Below are 5,187 nucleotides of genomic sequence, written 5' to 3' on the forward strand. Positions count from 1 at the left end.
GCAACGAGGTTGGATGGAGCTGGTGTTCTTGAATATTGGTTCTGACATGGAAAAGGAGAAATGAGTTTCAAAATTTAAGTGGCAAAGGTGAGGGTGGTAATCACGGAAACACAATGATTATTTTCTAAGCATGTTCTTCATGAATTTGCTTGTATAGGCTTGGAAACTATTTGATTGGATATGTCCATTGTTTGATATTGCGTGATATGATTATAATGTATGATGACATGGTATGATAATATGACTCATGATAGAATGAGTTGAAGTATTGTTGAATGATGATATGAAATGAGATTATGTGATGTGGGCGTGAACATGAGATTCGCGTCTCGTGAGGGTGCGAACATGAGANCCTCCTAAATATACTTAAGCTTGATCTCCAAGCTACTTCAAGCTTATAGCAACAATATTGTAACATCCCCAATTTTATAATTGGGAGTTGGGCCAATTTTCGCTAATAAGTTGCAGCCAAATAAGGTCCAATATTCTTTAAAGAAGAAAACGAAAAGGGTTTGTGTATTCGTGTGTTATAAACACTCGCCCTCTTCGTTCAACATAGAGGGGGAGAGAGAGATGTTGTGTTGAACCGTAACATGGCCGCAAGAAGGAGAGAGGGGAAGAGAGGTAGACGTGAGGAGAAGAGAGAGAGAAGGAGACGTCGCGGAGGTGGTAGACCTGGTAGTCATTACTGTGACTGTGACAAGCCACGGTGGTGGTGGTGGTCTGGTGGAAGAGAGAAGTCGGAGTAGATCAAAGAAAAAGAAAGAAATAAGAAAGAGGAAGAAGGGAGGGAAAACAGTTTGGAGGAGGCATCTTTGGAGGTTCGTCGGCGCCGGAGGTGACATCGGTTTGGGAATCTAAAAAAATCAGCGTGATAAACATAAGGCCATGAGCTCGTAGCAAGTGACGGAAGTCCGATCGGAGTTATATTCAAGAAGTTATGTTCCTTGCTTCCTGCGCAAGGAATATCTGAAACAGTCCGAACCTTAGAAATTAGATTCGAGGTTGTCTCTTTGGATCGGCGTTTGGTGGTCCAAATATTACCTGATCGAGCTGAGATTTTGTGGGGAGCTTCACGGTACTGTAACATAAATATTCAACGGTGGGATCGGAGTTTTAACGGTTAGTTACGGTTTTACCCGTGTATTTATGAGGCTCATTTGTATAGAATAAATGGTGACATTGTAATGTTTGGTTTGGCAACGAGGTTGGATGGAGCTGGTGTTCTTGAATATTGGTTCTGACATGGAAAAGGAGAAATGAGTTTCAAAATTTAAGTGGCAAAGGTGAGGGTGGTAATCACGGAAACACAATGATTATTTTCTAAGCATGTTCTTCATGAATTTGCTTGTATAGGCTTGGAAACTATTTGATTGGATATGTCCATTGTTTGATATTGCGTGATATGATTATAATGTATGATGACATGGTATGATAATATGACTCATGATAGAATGAGTTGAAGTATTGTTGAATGATGATATGAAATGAGATTATGTGATGTGGGCGTGAACATGAGATTCGCGTCTCGTGAGGGTGCGAACATGAGATTTGTTTCGTGACTCGTGATGGGCAAACCTGAGATTGGTTTTGTACATGGTAATTGGATTGGACGAACATGAGATTTGTTTCTTGCCATGCTAAGCTGATGAGATTTCGGTTTAGCGTAGTTTATGAATGTGTGTATTGATGAATGTGTGTAGCATAGAATTTGTTGGTGTTTAAATATGGTTTAAGAAATATTATGAATATGCTAGGTTGAGTATTATGTGAAACCGTTATGTTTGTTGGATGTATGTCAAGAATGTGGAGTCTGATTATATGCTACACATTGATTGTTGAATGTGATTAGAACGTCGTCATTGTGTTCACCTTTTATCTTTTCCCTTAGGTTAAAGGCTTTGTGAGTTGTGAAGAGTTTTATGATTGAAGAATTTTATTTTTAAGAAAGAAGCATTTTGGCGGAACCATTTGAATAACACATTGTCTTGGCCGATAAGGCGGGACGGGTGTTATAAGTATCGCAGCTTCTTCCTTGTACAGAGGTTCGTAATCTCAGATTAGTTTCGAAACCATTTCGACATATTTGCGATGATGGATATGTTCTCCGGCGACTTTCACTCCAAGAAACCCCTCTATTGCCATGGCATCACGACCATGAAACGTTCTCCAATTTTTTCATAAGATGTCTCAAGAATGGAAACCCCGAAGCTTTGTATCGCAAAGGATTCATCTACTACTTTCTACAGAACCGTGAGCACAAAGGACTCAAATATTTAGCTAAAGTTGCAGAAAAAGGACACAAAGAGGCTAAATATGTCTATGGGCTGATTCTGATCTGTCTTGGAGGCCAAACAAAACAAAAGGGTTTTAAGATCTTGTCTTCTGTTACAAAGCCGTTGGTTTCAACTACGATGGATGAGCTGCTGGAACTTCGATACAAGTTTGAAAAGATTAGAGACAGCGAATGGGATCGTGCCAACCCGGTGATGGAACAACTCAAAACAGCGTACCTTCGAGAGAAGTGCAAGTGCGATGGTAAAACCATGATGTTCTTAGCAAGGAACCGTGGTTGGCATCCATTCGATGAGGTCAACGACATGAATACTTCTTCTGCTTGTCAGTTTTGTCTGTGGCATCACGAAGTTGAACTTTTCTGTTGGAGGATGTAGTGATCGATCAATAATGTTAGAAGTTGACCGGGGAAAAAGGTTAAAATACTTTTCCATTGCGAAAGTACTATTCCAAGTAAACACAAACAAAACAAAATGATTTGATTTTGACTTTCTCGTGGCAACGTGTATCTAACCAAATTGTCCACATGAACCAAAAATAAAATAAAATAAAAGATAATACTTGTACGTTAGCAATCGGTTAGTTGTAGTTCCGACCAAAATACAGTAAATATCTGTATATGTGTGAAACGACCCGTTTTTTTGTAATAAATAAGAATAACTAGGAGAGTTACCCGTACGCTTGTGCGGGCAGGAACTGAATAGAAAAAAACTAATTTAATTCTATAAAATGTTGAATCAAAATTTTATTATATTTTAAAAACCTGTTTAATTTTTTTAATTTTTATAGTAGTTTGTATGTTCAAATATAAATTATTTTTTTAAGTTTCGTATTAAATATTATTTTTTCGCTTTTTAAAATAATAAAATGAATAGTTAATAAAATGTTTATAGTATTAATCTACATATGCAAAATATAAATTGAAATTTTAAAGTCCATTTTTAAAGTTTAATTGAAATTTTAAAGTCCATTTTCAAAGTTTAAACCCAAATTTACCGTAACAAAGTTTTAAATGAGCCAAATACAATTGTTACGGTCAATTTTAATTACCTTGATATAATAATTTGGGACAATATAATATGTAATTTCGTTTAGACCATTAAAATAATATTTTAAGTAACCCATAAATGTACTTCTATTTAGACAATTGTATTTGGTACTATATACATTCAAAATTATACTAAAGTTTGCATATACAAAAAGTTCATTAAGCCACCGTATCTTCATTTCTGAGTCCATTCTTTATGACTGAGTCCCTGAACTCTCACTTTGATGCTCCATCACATGGTTTATGTAATAACGTCCAGCAGACTCAGACCTTTAAATATATAAAGTGTATGAAATAAAATTATTTTAACATCATACATAATCATATATAAAGTATATAAAGTTATTTTTACATATTCAAATCTTACATAGCCTGGTGATGCTCTAGTCCTTCGAACTGTGGTTTTATAAAGATCTTCGAATAGGCCAATGTGTTTTCGATACATGGTGCACCTATAAACATTTGCAGTTTAAAGTGAATATATTGGTTACCTTATGAAGATTATATCAGAACTATTTTATGTTACACACCTTTATATTCTCCGACTTTCACAAACCGTATTACACAAAACAAAGGTTCGGATTTGTATATGAGATGAAACCCGTTTGATTGCCATTTAGACATGAATTGAGAAGCGTAGTTGTCTTTAACACGACATTTCACAGTTTCATTCCTACATGTTTATCAAATTCATAAAAAAATTTAACAGAGACAACTTTAAAACGTAACTGTCCTAAAGGTAGAGTAAATGTCTTTTACCTACCATTCAACAACGTGAGAACATCATTACTATTATTGGCACTCTCAGGTCTTCTTTTATCTCCCACATCTACTATACACTCACATACATCTAATTTGGAAAAAGACAGAATTTAGCTTTCCAAAGTATTGCAAATCTATATTTAGTAAAATTTTGATTCATACTTTTCTAAGGAAGGGACCAATACACAAAGTTACAACAAATCCTATAAAGATTCTAGATTCCCGAACACATTACAATTAACTATACTCACATATTGTACCATATCAATATTAAATTAATTAACAAAACACTTACCGAAAGAGATGGGATGATTTATTTTTCAACGATATATATCATCCAAATCCTTGAATCAAAAGTAATTCTTTGGACTCAATTGTTGGGCCAGCGTCATAGTGGTATCGTCCGTGAATTTTATTTGATAAGGATGATAAGTATTCCTCTCATTCAGGGTTGGATTGATTACTTTGAAAGTTCTAATATCATATCATTCACCATCGTCGATATATTTCCGGAGTTTAGCGAGTGTATTTGGTAAAAAATTAGTTTCGATTGTGTTACTCTTTACAGTTCAATAACAATTGTGTAGGAAGTCGTATATATAAGAATTGTTAAAAATTGAACTTTAAATAAGAATGATGTTCAATTAGCGACACTAACCTCTACTTCCACAAGAAGCAGTACTATTTTTGTAAAGAACTCGCTGATACTCCAAGAATATAAGACCTTGGCGTGTATACGTCAATTAGTTCTTCCGGGAAGAAGATCAATTAGACTTTGACCTTGGCGCTAATCATAATCTCATGATTTTCTCCAATTAGGGTTTTTCCTGTTTCTTCTCTGTTATTGAAACCGAAAAGGGGATTCCAGATTTGTAAGAATACAAACAGTCACGATTAAACGTTGCGTCTTAATCGTTTTAGTGTCTCACCTTTTGTTTGACTATTAAATATTTTTAATATTTATTATTATTATATATAATTACAGATTAAAGGTAAAGTTTGTAGTTAATAGAAATGATGTAAAATTATATATACATTTTATGACACAGCTAACAATTATATGTTTTTAAACAACATTGTTG

Source organism: Camelina sativa, unplaced genomic scaffold (assembly GCF_000633955.1).
Source record: "Camelina sativa cultivar DH55 unplaced genomic scaffold, Cs unpScaffold00591, whole genome shotgun sequence".
NCBI lineage: Eukaryota > Viridiplantae > Streptophyta > Magnoliopsida > Brassicales > Brassicaceae > Camelina > Camelina sativa.